Source organism: Lissotriton helveticus, chromosome 8 (genome assembly GCF_964261635.1).
Source record: "Lissotriton helveticus chromosome 8, aLisHel1.1, whole genome shotgun sequence".
NCBI classification, from domain to species: domain Eukaryota; kingdom Metazoa; phylum Chordata; class Amphibia; order Caudata; family Salamandridae; genus Lissotriton; species Lissotriton helveticus.
Window position 1 is genome coordinate 372,020,162 of NC_136069.1, and position 17,748 is coordinate 372,037,909.

The 17,748-nt window shown below is 46.9% G+C and overlaps 1 protein-coding gene across 1 annotated transcript in view; it reads right to left on the reverse strand.

Moving 5' to 3' along the window:
• The window catches only part of LOC144771640 (putative tRNA methyltransferase 9B), a 272,818-nt gene extending 255,808 nt beyond the window's left edge, over positions 1 to 17,010 (reverse strand). Inside the window, exon 1 of the mRNA XM_078656003.1 lies at positions 16,806 to 17,010. The gene's annotated coding sequence lies outside the window, so the exon portion shown is untranslated. The remainder of the gene's footprint in view (positions 1 to 16,805) is intronic.
• Positions 17,011 to 17,748: the final 738 nt, after the last annotated feature.

The following is a 17,748-nucleotide window of genomic DNA, read 5'->3' on the forward strand; positions in this document are numbered from 1 at the left end:
TTACAAACAACGGTGTACAGAAAGAAGACATCCACTAACAGTGTTCTGCACGGCACAAGTTTTCATCCCACCCCTCTGAAACAAAGTATACCCTATGGGGAATTTCTCCGGATGCGACGCAATTGCTCGGAAGATGTGGAAATAGAAAATAAATTTGCCGAAACCAAATCTCGCTTTGTCAAATGTGGATACAAACATACTGACATAGCTCGAGGTGAACACAGCGCGAGATCAAAAACAAGAGCAGAAACGCTAATAGTGAAAAACAAAAAGATAGAACAAAACGATGACAAACCTCGTTTGCTTCCAACATATTCAAAAGAAAGTTTCAAAATTCGTGAAATCTTAACCAAATACTGGAGTGTCCTAAAAAAAGACCCAGAAATTGGAACCCTGATAGGGGACAGACCCCTGATCACATATCGTAAGGCTCCATCACTTAATGACATTATAGTGAATAGCCATTTCAAACAACAGAAACCAATATCATGGCTTCATAAACAGCAGCTAGGATTCACAAAGTGCCACTTGTGTAAAGCGTGTAAGGTTGGACAAAATCTCAAATCAATTGTTGACCAAAAAGGGAGGACATTTGAGATACGGGATAAAATAACATATGATACCCAATTTGTTGTCTACCAAATACAATGCATTTGTGGCAAAAAATATATCGGTTCCACAAAATGTCTTCTGAAAAAAAGAATTTGAGCATATAAGTGCCATTGAAAACAAAGACTACAGTTATGCGATTTCAAAACACCTAAAAAGTCATCCAGGTAAAACATGGAAAGACATTAAATATTCCGGCATAGCAATGGTCAAATAGAATGAGAGAGGTGGAAACCGGATAAAAAAATTAAGACGTTTGGAGTAAAAATTAATCATTCGCCTCAAAACAAGAAGCCCGTGGGGGCTTAAACGCGGATGAGGAGATGCTTGTACATTTGTAATTTTGTAACTTGATGAATACTTTTGAAGGAACCTCCTTATGACCTAAAAAACATGTGTTGATTCAGTTTACCAAAATTTGGTCGCTTTACAGAAAGTGAAGACTTGATATATAATACATAATGAACAAATGTGGTTTATACTTTGAAACACAAAAGAAATTAGTAAGCGTTTACATGCTCAAATATATTTGTTTAATTGTTTTTTTTAAAATCTTTATTTGGATATAAAATAACATCCTTAAAAGAAACACCAACAACGATACACAATGTAAAAAGAGGAAACTAAAAACTAGCAACACATAAGCAGCGATGGGTAAATACAGGTCAGAGACTTTATACAACTCCCCATTGTAAACAATCCAAATAGCATTAAATTAACTTTAAAAGGGAAGAAAGTTATGGTACCAGTAATTAGCAATAATGGACTTGTGAACCAAACAACTGTTAGCAAATAGTTACAGATATTAAAAATGAATACGAATAAAAATAGCAGCAACAATTCAATAGCAGCGGGTTTTAAGAAATTGCAAAGATAAAAAGAATTTTTAACAGTTTGAAAATCTTGCAGTTTGATTTAGGTTGTTGTCGACAGGAGGCAATATGCAAGGCGAATGTAGGTTGTGAGGCCTATGTTTAAAGCTGTGTTTTCTGGGCTTAGGGCCGCGATGATTGCCTGTCTGCAAGACCGAATTCCCAGCCTGTTCCACTCTGCTTTCAATTTGAGTCTGCGCAGTGATATGAATGCTGGGCAGAGACAAATCACATGCTCCATTGTTTCAACCGTCCTTCCGCACCCTCTGCACCATAGTACATCGGACGCACGGCGCCAGCCTGGCAGATCTTTTAGAAATTGCCATTCACCGAGTCTGATGGCCATAAAACTAAGTTTTAGGTGTAGAGAATACGTGCATGACAGATAGGATGCGGGAGCTAAACGCCCGTACGAGTTCATAATAGCCCAGGCGTGTGTACGTTTGGCAAGGAGGTTTTTATCAATAATGAGAGAACTCATTCTAAGTGTATTTGTTGAAACTACATGAATAAGATGTATCAGATATAGTAAAAACGACGTTGATTTTGAACCAGAACTTTTGTATGTCATATGATGTTGAATTGGGACAAGTGTTTATTAATTAAGTTTACACGATTCTTGAAACCTTTAATGGACTCAGTTTGAGCTCCCAGTTAGACCTGGCCACACTAGGTCCTTCCAGAGCTGTTTGACAAAGAATTGTGGGCACAATTCCCACTGGGTTAGCTCCTAAATCAAGTAAATTTGTTGTTAAATTAGATTAATTGGTTGAAACTAAGTAGGTGTGCAGGCTAGACCCATTACATTGCAGAACTCATTCTAACACATTTCTTGACGGTACTTTTAAACACTGACACGCTGGGGTTGAGGTCCCATAGGTCGCCCGCAGAGAGTTCTAGGATAGAATCTTTAAAAAGGCGACCATACGAGCCCCCTGGGTTTTTATCGATGATATCTAGCCAAACTAGTGACTCCAGTGAGCCTGCGTCTGCTTGTCTCAGTTTGTGGCAAAAATTTGAAAACGTGCCAGTGCTAGAGACTTCGCAATTTAGTAGGCCACGTTCTAGCCTAATCTGAGCAGCAGAGGCACTTTTGGGCAAGCGGAGGACCTTTTTGTAGATTTTGGTGACGTGTTGGTTTAAAATCTTATTTAGTTTACCCTTAAAAGTCTCAATGCCATATGACAGTGTCGGGCCAATTTTTGCTCTCATTACAAGTAAAGGTGTTAGGCTTGGGCCGGCCAACTTTTTTGAGAGCTTTGAAAGGGTCACCTGTAAGGTCACAGCTTTAACTGATATCTCCTTACGTTGTTTAGCAAGGTTGCCCTTTGAGTCAAGGTTAACCCCTAGGTATTTATATGTGCTTCCTACTGCAATACTCATGTTGTTGTACAACCATCCTCCCCCTGCTTTTCTTTTTTTACCGAAGGTAACCACTTGTGTTTTCTTTAGGTTAACCTCTAGTTGATTTACAGTGGTGTAATTGTATAGTTTAGCTAGGAGCCTTTGTAACCCTACTCGTGTGAGACTAAAAAGCACTAGATCGTCAGTGTAGAGTAAATTGCTTATGGGAACTCCACCCATCTTTGGTGGGTGACTGTTGGTTTCTTCTAGGGCTGTCGGCAAATCAGCTATAAACAGATTAAAGAGAAGCGGGGTCAGCACACAACCCTGCTTGACACCCCTGGTTGTCGTGATTTTCCGGGAGAGATGTGTGCCGGACCCCAGCTTCACCTGAACCCATGTATCTGAGTGTAACTGAATAATTGCCTCCAGGAGTTTTCGTGGGATTCCCCATTTCTTTAACTTTTCCCATAATGCTGCCCTGGGGACCCGGTCGAAGGCGGCTTTAAAATCAACGAAACAACAAAAAACCGCCCTGGATGTGGCGCAAACTTTGTCAACAATTATGGCCAATGTTAATAAGTTGGTCATGATCCCGGATTTAGCAGTGAAGCCTGTTTGAGTCATTGGGATCAAGTTGTTCACGTCCACCCATGCTCTCAACTCATTCAGGAGAATGCCAGCATAGTGCTTAGCCTCAATGTCCAAGAGAGCAATTAATATATAGTTATTTGGGGATGAATGGGAGCCTGATTTATAAATTGGGTGGAATATTGCCCCACACCAGGAATCCGGTATAATTGAGGTTCTGAGAGAGTAGTTAAAAAGGTTGGTTAGATGACCCGACCAAAATGGTATGTTTGATTTGAATAAATCCTGTGGAAGGCCATTGGGGCCCGGGGCTCCATCCGATCTTGCTTTTAACAATACTGTGATGACTCTTTCTTGAGTGATCTGGAGGTCGTCCGTGCATGGGTCCAAGCAACCAGTGGACCCACTCCAGCTGTTGCTTGTACCTGTTTGCGTCAGCCTGAGAGCACATGTATCTGTAAGCGCTGTTCCTTCTGGGGACTTAAAGTGCTCTGCCAAAAAAGTAAACCAACTGGCTTCTTGAATGTTAGCTGACCCAGAGCTGCACTTGCTGGAGTTTTGGCGATTAATTAAGGCCCAGAATTTTCTTGCGTTGCAATTTTTGCTTTCCCATAGTAATTTGCACCAGAATTCATTTTGTTGAAGTTGCTTTTCTTTCTGTACTGCCTGCTTGAACAGTTTTTGTGCAGATTTATACGCCTTAAGGTGCTCGACATCTCCCGGAGATTTCATTAGAGACCGCAGGGCGCTGTTCCTAGATGTCTTCAGTGCCCTTGTTTCTCGTGAGATTGAGTGCTGGCGACACGAGTCCATCTGAGAGTGGTGTTTGATTGGGAAAAGGGATATCAGTGGTACGCAAAGCATCGACCATGCTGCGACTGAACAGAACCCCGGGTCAGAACAGTCTGAAATAAAAGCCTGGCTTGCCTCCTTAACGAGGGGTATTATGTCGTCGCTCCATCTTAGGCATTTCAAATTGTCACAGTGCATTCCTGTGAATGAGTTTGGAGCGGTTTTGTGGAGCTCTGGATTTATTTTAAGGATTACGGACTGAGGTCAATGGTCGCGTTCAGTTCGCGGGTGGATGCTAAAGTTGCCCAGATGTTTCAGCAAAGCCGAATTGCAAATGGTATAATCTAAATAGGAGTGCTTGCGGCCATTCGTCCAAGACCAATTTGGAGGAGTGTCATTTTTGGATCTTCCATTTATTACCAGAAATCCTGCGCTGTGGAGTTGCAGCACGCAGAGTTCTCCCAGACCGCAGTAGCCTTGGTTTGGTGGTCTGGACTGTTCTTCTACCTCTGCAAATGAAAATGGGGTTAGCCCTTCACAATCTTCTGTATTACCTTGGAATAGATTGATGTTTAAGTCCCCTGTGATTATACAGTCCGCGTGAGGTTCATCCGCAGCCAGGGCCCGCACAATTTTCATTAGACGAGTTAGATGGCTCTTTTTTGTGCGGGTACTGGGATTGATGTAGATGTTAAGCAACAGGAGTGGACGTTGTTTGCTCCACAAATAGATTTTGACACCCAGTAACCAGTCTTCATCGAAATTTAAAGACACAATTGGGCCTTTTAGATTTTCGGAGACATAGATCGACAGGCCCCCTTTGGGGTGGCCGAAGAGACGGTCTCTAATTGCTGGTTTCCAAAATTCAATGAAGCCTGTCACTGGGGAGTTTTGGGTGGCCCATGTTTCTTGAAGTGCTATTACTGTGTGCCCAAATATAAAAGAGTGTGTATCCAAATTAGTGTTTTTGTTATGGAAACCACTGATGTTCCATGAGCACAAAGTAAATGAGGAATCCCGGCCCGAAATTGGGGGCTTTGCGAGTGACACAGCTCGGGATGTCGGGAGGACAGAGGTCTTACAATTTGAGTTTAAAATAATAGATTCTCGGGGTCAAGCCATTTTGTTGGAAGACAGGGCTGCTGGAAGCCACCCCCAGTCTTGCGTTTTGTCCGGGTTGGAGATTATGTTCAAGGGAATTGGGTTCCCCTCCGTTGTCCCCAGGGCGTTTCTTAAAATGGAGTAAGGCCTAGGTTTGGCTCCTGATTCTATAGTTTCGGCTTTTTTCAGGGTGTCCTGATGGTTAAGCAGCTGCAGAGGATAACCTGGGGGTTATGGGAGTAGATTTTAATGCCCCATTCACGAAAAATCGCATTATTTTCAATGAATGCTCGTGCCCAGGTTGCTGATTTAAGTGACACCAGAGTTACCTCAGAGGGTTGATTGCCTCGTGGTGGCAAGAATTCAATAGACTCAATGTCTTCTGTTGTGAACGCCTCAAAGCCTGGTACTCCGTTCGCTAGTTTTATTATATTTGACCTGTTAAGGGTGTCATGTCGACCCTTTGAGATGTATTCTGGGGCGAAGAGTATTTTAGCACCCTGTATGTTACCTTTGACCCCATTACTGCTAGGGCTTGTATTGGGATGAGGAGTTTTTACTATTGGACAACCTGCGTCTGGGCCCGGTCGGGACTGAAGAGGATTTAGTAAGCCTCTGCTCGATGTCTGATTGTTTAAGGATGAAGTTGATTTATTGTTATGGGCTTCTATTACAGTGCTGGGCCCAATAATTGAGTTTGCCTCGATTAATTTATTGTTGTGGATTACTTTTACAAAACTGGGACTAATAGTTAAGTTAGCCTGCCGAGGTAAACTAGAAGTAGGGGCAGATTGAGGTTGTGTTGTCATGGCTTTGGTCATTGGTTGAATTGGATCACTGGAGTTGGCTATTAGTGGATCAGTGAGGGGTTGAGACTCAGTTACTACTGCGATTACAGATGTAGTGATGCAATCCTGTCTACTGCCCAAAGTTTGTTGGCAGACACTCGGGTTTGAATCGTCCTTAAGTATGCTTTTACTGGAAATTGCTGCCCTGGAAGTTAATTGAGGGACGCTTTGTGCTTTTTTGTTACTAGCGTTTACAAATAACGGGAATAATTTGGGGAGATCATTTGTTTGATTTAATCTTAGTTTGTTTTTCTGTTTGCGCTGGCGTTTGCGCTCCCTCTTGCTAATATGGAGGGGTGGGACAGAGTGTGTCCAGCGTGGCGATAATGACAGGGCTGGCAAACGCCGTTGCCCTATTGGCGCTAGTGGGTTCCGGGTCCCCATTTGGTGGATCATTGCTTGCGGCCGAGGTCGCGGGCAGCACTGCCATGGAGAGGGGGCCCATGGAGCTATGAGGGACCTCTCGATGGACAGTTGCCACAGGTTCTGCCACCCCGCTCGGCTGCGGCACAGCCGTTAAGCCGTGCGGAGGGTTGAGCGAGACGGAAGTCATAGTTGAGGACTTTTGATTTGACTTGAGGAAAGTTTCAGATCGGTTGCCTCCCTTCAATTGCTTAACCTCGCTTATGACGGTAGATAGGAAGGACGGAAGCGAGGATAGCGAATCGATAATAGGCGAGCAGCAGCAGACCGATTGGACTAATTTGGAGGATGATTGTGCTCCTATAATTAGATTGTTTAATTTGTCCAATTTATTATCGATCCCTGCTGTGAACAGTGCTAAAGTGTTCAGCAGGTCAACCTGGATGTCCAGTTTGTCCGAGTGATAATTCAAAGCAGTAACTGTTGATTGAAAAGTGAGAAGTAGTTGCGGCCAAATGCTCAATTTTGTAAGGGCATCTGACTGTAAGTCTGTTTTTGATGTTAAGTTGGGCGAATTCTGGGTATTTTTTAAAAAAAATGGACAGGTCCGCTAACAGTTGATCATTGGTGTCAGTTTTTTGGGGTGGATTTGGGGGGGCAATTATTTCTACTGGCGATGCACAAGAGTGTTGTTGCTGGGGAATTGTCGAATATACACTTCCCTCAGGGGGACTTGGGGCGTGAGGAGTGGGGGAGCTGAACAATTCAAAATTAGATACAGGAGTCGTTTGAGCATGTGTTTGTGCAGAAATTAAATGAGAATGTGATGCTGGGGGGCCCTCCCTGGGCACTCCGTGAGTTTGTGGTAAAAGAACTGAAGGCTTCACTGATTGCTGAAGTTGCCATGCTTCAGGGCTTGGGTTGAAAGTTAAAGACAAAGGAGGCGGTTGACTGGGGCAGACCTCTTGCTCAGGGGGATCAGATTGGGGCAAAAGCTGTCTTGGGGAGAGTTGGCGACTTGGTAATGCATTTAGAGAGTCTATCCCCGTGCATGTCAAGGGTGATGATTGTCTAAGGCAAACCTCTTGCTTGTAGAAGTCTTGTTGAAGGGAAAACTGACTCGGAGCTGGTTGAAAACTTGGTGGTGAGTTTTGGGAAGCTCTCCGAGATGGGTCCTCCGGGAAGGTGTTCTGGGTGGAGGGTGAGGAGCCAAAAATGTACATGTCCGTGACCGGAGTGGGTTTATTAGTCGTTGGTGACTGCAGTTGGGGCGGAAACATATTTAGATCTGCAGCTTGCTCGATCACACAAGGCTTATTTGACTCTGGATATTGAGGAGGAGAGGTCAACTTGGCCCCACCCGGTGCTTTTTTTAAAAAGTCCAGAAGGGTGAGGGATTTTACGCCATTCGAGGATGAAACACGTAAGGGAGCCAAACCCGTGTTGTTTGAGTGTTGTCCTTCGTTGTGTAGGGATTGGGAGGCCTTCAGTATGGCCTTGGGAGACTGTGGACTCGCAGGGGGGTGCTCCGCAGCTATTTCTGAATGCTTAAGTTTCTTCCGTTTTATTATTGCCGGAGGTTTTCTTGTTTTCCCTGATCTCATCCTCTTTGTGTTTGTGGTGTTGTTCGTAGGGCTGTTCAAGCCAGTAAAGATGTAGGCTTGAATGGGAGGAGACGTCTTGCAAACTCTCTCAATGTTGCTGGCAGTGTTTAACCAGGTTTGCTTGGTTGTGGTTTCTTGGTTGTAGTTTTGTTTTGCTTGATGTTTTGCTAAATTGCAAAACCCGGAGTGGTCACTCCGACTTGTCTTGGGGCTGTGTTGACCTGAACCTAACCGGCCAACCAGGTTGCATGGCCAGGGTTTAAGCATGTGGCACCCCCCCCCCGCACGCTTGGTCCCAGCCCCGCCCCCCGCCTGCTGGCTCCTGTCTGAAGGTCCCTATTGACCCCTCGCCCCCGGCCCACGCTGGTCGCCTCTCCCCCCTCCGATGCAGCCCCCTACCAGAAAGGCTGCACAATGGGGGCGAAAGGGCCATCGCGGCCCGGCTGCGACTAGGTGTGGTACCAACAGCGGTGAAAGCAGCCTAAGGTTGAGGGGGGGGGGGCGGGGGGAGCAGGGCAAGGACTGGGAGTACTTTTGCGAGCGGAAAGCCTAGGCAAGTGGTGGCAAGTGGTGCAGGCGATGGGGACGGAGGAGAGGGGGAGCAGGGGCAGGACAGAGCAGGAACGAAAAAACGGTGACCCAAAACAACCAGGCTTAGGTCGGTCACCGAGGCGCGGTCGCTGGGTGAGGCTGAGTGAAGCGCAGCCCTGGATCCCGCGCTTACACCGGCCGGGGAAGAATGAAAAGACCCAAGGCAGCAAGGGACCCACTGGGCGGTATTACAGGCGGTTTTAGGGCCTGGCAACCAAAGGGAAGAGAGCTTGCCCGGGGCTTGCTTTAATCAAGGTGATTCAGAAAAGGGGGTGTCTGAATTAAGCAGACCACTCTTACCCAGTCCAAAGATCAGGGCTTGATCCATCACCGTTATTTAGCTCACTGCCCCATCCCAGCTCAGTACCTGGCTATATGCAAATTAGTCTGTCCCTGGCCCAGTGCATCATGGGAACAGGGCAGACCAAACTACCAAGCCAATTCTTCACCAGAAAGGAGACAAGCTTCCGGGGACCTGTTTCTGCCATTCCAGGCGTCGTCGGCCCGGCTTGCTTGAATCCTGATGGAGCAGTGAGCAAGGGACTCATGTCTGAGTATACCCTTCCACGCTTATGGTGGACAAAATGATTCAGAAAAGGGGGTGGTGATGACGACGCCTGAAATGGCAGAAACCGGTCCCCGGAAGCTTGTTTCCTTCCCAGTATAAGAATTGGCTTGGTAGTTTGGTTTGCCCTGTTCCCATCATGCACTGGGACAGGAACAGACTAATTTGCATATAGCCAAGTTCTGAGCTGGGATGGTGCAGTGAGCTAAAAAACGGTGATGGATCAAGCCCTGATCTTTGGACTGGGTAAGAGTGGTCTGCTTAATTCAGGCACTCTGTTCATCACCACCCCCTTTTCTGAATCATTGCTTTAATCAAGGTGCACGCTTTATGAGTGCAGACAAGCTGACACCACCACCACTCTCTTCTCACTTTATAAGTCTAGAAAAACCCCACCTTACCGACCGTGGCATAGGTCTCCGCCTCCGGGGTGTCCTTACTTGTCGTTTCCCTGTCCGCTTCCTCGGCCGGTAGCAGCGCAGACAGCAGTAGTAGCAACAGAGGTAACAGTCACAGCGATTATGCAGTGGCGGCTCTCAGCGCTCTCCGCATGCCCACTGCCACAACTCGGCCCCGACCTCCGCGCCCCCCGTGGGGCTCGCGAAACTTGCACTGGGAGGTTTTGGTCCGCTTGCACGAAGATAGCCCGTTCTGAGCTGCTCGCCGCCGCCGCCGCCGCACTCACTCAACTCGGCTCCTCCGTTCGCCGCTACCTCGTCACACGCTCTCGCCGTCGGCTCACGCCGTCAGCAATCCACAGTCAGTGTCCGCGGCCGAAGCGAAAAACTGATTTTTTATTTGTTATCCTTGTGAGGAATGTTGGTTCTGTTGGGGTTTACTAACTGAGGAAGAGTCAAAGAGGGCACTCAGCCGACACTGACTCATTGACACTCAGTCAAGATTGATTAATTACGTGAATCTATATATAATTGCAATTTGTTGCATTGGTGTGACTTTATGGCCAGTCCACCTAATTCACGTTAGTTATATATAAAATAGAAACGCGAGCTCGTTTCTGTCATTAGTGTTAATGCCACAGACCAACTCTTCATTACACAATGACAAGCTCGTAATTAAAAACGGACCCCGTGTCTCTTGATCACGTGTCCCCCAGTGGCTCGGTGGATCTCAAGCCTCTGCTGTAGCTACAGGAGCGCCGGAGGGACGCGGCAGCAGAGGCTTGAGATCCACCGAGCCACTGGGGGACATGTGATCAAGAGACACGGGGTCCGTTTTTAGATGGCTGCTGGTTTGCATAAATGTAGCAACCATCAGGTCCTCTGAGTGTGAAGAGTGACAGTATAAAACCCCTTCATTGCCCTGACGAAGTTGCTATACCTGTAGAGCAACGAAACATGTTGGCATCGAAGTGAATGAATATGGTATAAAACTAACCATTTTTTAATTGGGGAGGTTTGCAGCATCAGAATAAAGGTTGAAAGCCAGCAAACCTCACCAGTGTTTTATGTTCTTCCTTGAACCTAATATATGGGTGTCTGTCTCTTGGGATTTTGGTGTATGTTTTCTTTGAACAGTGCACTTATTGGTTACTATTCATCATCACTGCACTGCACTTACTTCTGTATTGTTTACAAATATTCTTTGTTTGTTCTTTTTTCTTCACACACACTTTACACAGAGAGAGAGTGACCGATGATTAGAAGTGGGTAAACTGGCAATTGTTGGCCAGGAACCCCCTCGGGTGTTACTACCTTGAGGCACTCTCTCTCGTTTTCACATTATTAACTTTCTGTTAGAGTGACCTGTTGATTTGTTTTATAGGAAGATTCACCTTGATCTATAGGAGTAGTGGAGGTCACACACCCTCGGGGGTCAAAAAATTGGATTTATAAAAAAATCCCCTGATAGGTCGTGTCCATATAGGTGTCAGACTAGTTAAGGCTCCTTTTTGTTGTTATTGCATTGAGTGGGGGGCGGCCTTTACCTTTCCCCCTTACACTCCTTTTTTGATTGACTTGGATGGTATTTTACCAATCCAAAGCTGTAATATTGTGCCTGGAGTGGTAAATGGCTTTTGTCATTTTACAGCTTGGCGTGGATAGCACTGTGCTAATTCTATGCTTAAAGACTTTGCTGTACAAATGGCAAAAGACTTTGTCCATTTCTATCTCGGCGTGGATAGCACTGTGCTAAGATAGCACTGTGCTAATCCTATGCTTGACAAATAAAGTCAGCTTTCAGCAAGTCGGTGTTGGGCTCTTTATCTTTGGTGGCAAAACCGCAGCTTCCCAGGATCTCCATTCCCGGTCTCAGAGCCCGTCCTGCAGGATTGGGGGCCCCCGGCAAAATGGAGCCTTTTTTTATATAAAATGGAGGGGACATGGTCCGCTCTCAAAAGCGCCAGCACGAAGGACTTCCGTAGCAATGTGGCAGCATTTTGATTGAGAAAGGGAGAGGACAGAGATGCTACTTTCTCCAACGGCACCGCATGACAAGCAGCAATTTAGTGATGCGGAGGGACCCGCACTGTGCTGAATTTTTTTTTACCAGTGTGCATCTGCAGATATGCAAGTGATATTTCTGGACATTGGCTGCAAAAAAACGCTATTAAGGCAGAATTGGAAATACATGCCATGTCGTGCTGCATAAATGAAAAACTGATGCATTTTGGGGATTGTGGTCATAATATCAAACCACATGACCACTTGGACTAAATATTTATAAAATTGCACTCACCTGTGAGCAAGGCTTAAGGCTGAAACGCGTAAGGATTTAAGAGTGTATTTCTACTCTTAATTACATGACAAATAAAGTCAGCTTTCAGCAAGTCGGTGTTGGGCTCTTTATCTTTGATGGCAAAACTGCGTCCACTTTACCTTCAGGAAGCCCACCACACATCGCCGCGCCCAACCGATGCCTCGTTGCTGCTAAGGAAAAGTTACCAAAGAGCAGCTAGCTACCGCCCTCGCCAGAACCCACCAGCCGACCCCACCGAACCGAACACTGCCGCCCTCAACCTCCGACAATGGATCACCGACTGCGCCAACACCCTCGCCCTCTCAAGACACCCTCCAACAGCCAAACCAGCAAGAAAGCCACCTGGTTCACTGAAGACCTCCAGGCCTTCAAGCATACTTGCCAGAAACTGGAGAAGAACTGGCTCTGCGAACGATCAGCAGACCACTACACGGCCCTCAAGAACGCCACCCGCAGACACCATCAACTCATCAGAACCGCCAAGAGGATCGCCTGGATAACAACGCACACAACAGCAAAGAGCTCTTCAACATCGTGAAGGAACACTCCAACCCCACCTCCAACACCAACGACAACCCCCTTCGCAGGACCTGTGCGACTCACTTGCCACATACTTCCACCGCAAGATCGCAGACATCCACGACAGCTTCGAAGCCACGACCACCCCGCCAACCACCGAAACCCCCACTGTCGCAACCACCTGCAGCCTGATCGCATGGTCCAACGTCAACGACGATGACACCATCAAAATCATGAACTGTGTCCACTCTGGATCCCCGTCTGACCCATGCCCACACCAAGTCTTCAACAAAGCCAGCATAATCATCGCACCCCATCTCCGGAAAATCATCAACATCTCCTTCGAGACAGCAACCTTCCCAGAGAGCTGGAAGCACGCAGAGATCAACGCCTTACTAAATAAACCCAAGGGGTCCTCAAGAACTTCCGTCCCATCCCCCTGCTCCCGTTCCCGGCGAAGGTTCACCGAGAAAATCGTCAACAAGCAACTGACCCGCTACCTCGAGAACAACAACATCCTGAACCCATCCCAGTCCAATTTCCGCAGCAACTGCAGCACCTAAATCTCCCTTATCGCCGCCGCCGACGACATCAGGACCCTGCTCGACAACGGAAAAATAGCAGCCCTCATACTTCTGGACCTGTCAGCCGCCTTCGACACGGTCTGCCACCAGACACTCTGAGCACGCCTACACGACTCTGGGATCCAAGAGAAGGCCCTGGACTGGACCACATCTTTCCTCTCCGGCAGAACGCAGAGTGACCGCCTCCCCTCCTACAGCTCCACCGCCACCGCGATCATCTGTGGCGTACCCCAGGGCTCCTCCCTCAGCCCAACGCTGTTCAACATATACATGGCTCCCCTTGCCTACGTCGCCCGCCAGCACAACCTCAACATCATCTCCTATGCCGACAACACGCAGCTGATAATCTACCTCACCAACGACCCTCACACTGCCAAAACCAACCTCCACAAAGGAATGAAGGCCGTCGCCGAATGGATGAGGAACAGCCGACTGAAGCTGAACTCGGACAAGACGGAGGTCCTCATCCTCTGCTCCACCTCTTCAGCCTGGGATGACTCCTGGTGGCCGACATCACTGGGAACAGCCCAAACACCCACTGACCTCGCACGCAACCTGGCGGTCATCCTTGACTCCACCCTCTCCATGAACAAACAGGTAAACGCCGTCTCCTCATCCAGCTTCAACACCCTACGAATGCTCCGCAGGATCTTCAAGTGGATCCCCACCGAAACGAGAAGAACAGTAACCCAGGCCCTCGTCTCCAGTAGGCTGGACTACGGAAATGCCCTCTACGCATGAACATCAAACAAGCTCCTGAGACGGCTGCAACGCATCCAGAACGCCTCGGCACGACTGATCCTTGACATCCGCCGCCGCAGCCACATCACACCCCACCTGAGAGACCTACACTGGCTCCCCGTCAACAAGGGGATAACCTTCAAGCTCCTCATCCACGCACACCAGGCCCTCCACAACGCTGGCCCAGCATACCTCAACAAACGACTCAGCTTCTACGCCCCTACCCGCAAGCTCCGCTCAGGTGGCCTCACCCTCGCCACAGTGCCGCGCATCCGAAGAGCAACTGCCGGCGGCAGATCCTTCTCCCACCTCACCGCCAAGACCTGAAACACCCTCCCCACCAACCTACGGCAGACCCAAGACCTCCTGACCTTCAGAAGACTTCTCAAGACCTGGCTCTTCGATCAGTAGCATCACCCGCCTCCACCCCTTCACAGCGCCTTGAGACCCTCACGGGTATGTAGCGCGCTTAACAAATGTCCTGATTGATTGATTGATTACTGAAGAATAGTCGGAAGACCTTGCAGTTGCCATGCAACTCATTTCTGGTGCAATATATCGACAACCTACTGGTGGTGTAGATAACCACAAGATGCAAGCAGGCAACACTCCTAGTTGAACCACTTGGCAGAAAAAGGACACCAAGTATCCCCTACAAACTGCAGTACTGTCAGGGGGAATTTTGTATCTGGGACATCATATTGAGAAAGGTGCTAGAAAAGTGTTCCAAGAGAGAATCGCTACATTCCAGAGAATGAACACCCTATGACACAGAGAGAAGTCTGAATATTCCTAGGAATGATGGACTATTGTTGTCAGTCGATTACCAATGTTCTCCTATGGGCAAACGGACACAACGATGTGTCCGTTCCGCCACCGTGGGACAATGAATGCATGAACACCTTCCTAGAGCCGAGAGGGTAACTCCGCTGTGCCCTGGCTCTATGAATGCCCGATTATGGCAAAGTCAATTCAGTCATACTCAAGTTGTCAATCTCAAAAGGCTGAAATGCTGAGACGCCCTTCCTGGGAGTTAAACCAGTGTCCTACCAGTTACAAAGTGCTAAAGAGGGCACATAATGGGCAATGTACTCCCCAAAGTACCCAGAAACTTCATGTAATTTATGTAGCATAATCCTTAGTGCTTAGTGTTCTTTTCTTAATCCAATGTCAGTATGCATAGTGCAGTGCCATAAACTTATTTACAGCACCCAGCAACAGCAGAATTTTAAAAAAAGTTATTCATTTTAATATTGCACCACAAGTCAGGAACGGTGTAACATAAGGAAAAAAGAAAATTAGATATATTTGTTCTAGTCACAAATAAATAGGTCAGTTCACTTGGGAAGGCAAAATCACTTTTAAATGTTTCCCTCCGTTATTGTTTGTTGTCTCACAAGCTCCTTGTGATGAGTCAGCAGTCTCCATTTGCTGTTCATTTGTACTCAAAATCAGTAGCTTCCATCCCTGCTGATTTCTCACTTGCCCAAGCAGGCCGTGTAATTTCTGGTGATCATGAAAATTAAGTAATTTGACAGAGAGAGGCACTTTTATCCAAACATGAAGCGTTATGAAACAGCTCAAACAGTGGCTCTCCTCTTCAGAATGGGTCTTGGGTCGGCTATGGGCACATTTGTTGGGGAAGGAGGAGTGGGCCTGACTGCCCTCCCTTTCCCTCACTAGAACTAGGGCTGGATAAAAGTAAAGTTGGGCGAGCCTTGGGTTTACCACTGACGGCTCAAGCCAAAAGGTGTAGCTTTTGTTTCTTTGACCCTCAAGCCCAAACAAGATGAGATTTCATGTGGCCTCTGCCTGCCTCCCACTCTCCAACTTCATTCACCAGGAACTGAAGCGAAAGTATGACCATTTGATGTAAAACAGAAGAAAGAAATTCGTGTAGTGGCTGAATTGCAGAGTGTGAAACCAGAAAACCTAAAGTCAATCCTGGCTTGCTGGTTTGACCAAACAGTGTGATCCTAATCAAATCTCGCGTGTGTGTTTAACAAACGTGCTTTGTTTGATAATATTGTAGCTCAGTATATAATAAGAATCAAGGGCACATAAAAGGTGCACAGGACAATTGGCTAGACTCTTATGGCACATCTTATGGCACATCAATAATGGCATGGTCACATGAAGGGCATGAAGTTTTCTTAAAATGCTTTTAATAAATGCCTCTGCAGTGATATAATCTGATGTACTAAACATGAAACGTCTCTGTGCGGCAATTTAAGAAATACACTTTATTTAAATTCTGAAGAGACATTATCATTTTTTTTACACGTATGAGTTGTAAAAATTACATGCCAATCCTTTTCATGGCTTAGCTCGTTCATGGGCTCTTAGTGCCAAGCCAGACCACTGACACGGCTCTTCTCTTCCTATGAATTTGTTACCTATCCCGACTCCAGCCAAAAATAGTGACACTGTAAGTTGCAAGGTTTGTGCGTTTGACATCGAAATCAGGTTTGGTTTTAGACGTTAAAGTAAACCGGAGGATATTCAAAAATTGCGGTTAATCATATCGATCTATAGCTACGATTATTGTTTGCATCTACGATGCGCGACTGTAACTGTCACAGCATCGAGTCCACACAAACGTGATAATGAATTCGACCAGAGAGTGGAGTAGTAAACCACCAGTTACTTCCCGAAAGAAAGATCAGTGTGTTTTAGGATACGTTGTTTTCTTCTTCTGTATGAACAGAAAGCACCCAGAACTGAGACCGTGCAGACCCGGACGCATTAATGGCGAATTTCTTGCACATTAACCCACCCTTGAGTTGACCCGCAGGTACAGAGCAGGAGCCTCCAATGAAATTTTATCATTCAGCTAAAACAAACTTACAAAGGATTTTACGAGTGAGCTTAGAAGAATCGTACACGGTCTCGGCAATAAAAAAACGATGCCAGAAGGGAAAAGCAACAAAGAACAATGGTGGACCGGGAGCAGGGGTGGTTACCTGGCTGGCAGATTCGCATCTCCTGCCTCCCGCCTGCAGGGGGTACCGCTGGGCACGCAACCACTGGCAACTGCTACTGGGTCTACAGTAGGGCTGGGCTGTGAGAGCGCAACCATACCACATGGAGGTAGCCGGCAAGGAAATCATCCACAAAGCCCTCTTCAGCTGGGGCCAGCCGGCTTACAGCCGAGCTGAAAGCAACAGAGGTTTGTTGGGCGGGACGGAGGGTGTGGCTACCCTCCGAGGCCCGCCTATGGTGCATTGTGTAGAAGCAGAGACTTCAGGCTGAGAGAGTACTCACTCCTCCCAGGCTCCAAAAAATGTCAGCCAGTTGCAGCCACGGGGAGGCGGGTATCGTGTCGTGATGCAGCGGCAGCGCCAGGAAGTTAAAATGAAAGAAAAATCAATGGGCGCTTTGTTTCCCCGCTTCCTCTGGCTATTTTCGCTGGAGTGTGACTTTCTTACCTTGATCGTTCTCCTCATGTTTTGACGCCACATATGTGATTGACAGGATCATTGTTTTTCACTATTAATGCGGTCAGGGGCGCAGCGTAGTCCCCTGCAGCGCCGGGGTCCCCGAGCCCTTCACGGGCCCCATTCTGCCCTAGATCAATGAATATCTATGAAATATACATAGCTGTCAAGGTTTCAGATTGCTATATGTGACTTTTTCATAAATTCAGTGTAAATATGAGTGACATTTAAACGACTATGAGTGCCACTCGCCAGCAAGTTTACCTAGACTGAATAAATGCTACAAATAACCAAGTGTTAATTGTATCCCATCCCGGTGTGGAGCGCATTTACAACCTGTCTGTGCATTCGCTTGTACTGTGCACAACATGAAAATAGCCTAGCATTTAGAGTTTGAGTCTCTGCCTCGAGCCTGCACTCAGCAATGCTACAAAATGTGCTGATGCCCTATTAATCAGTGGCTATCCTT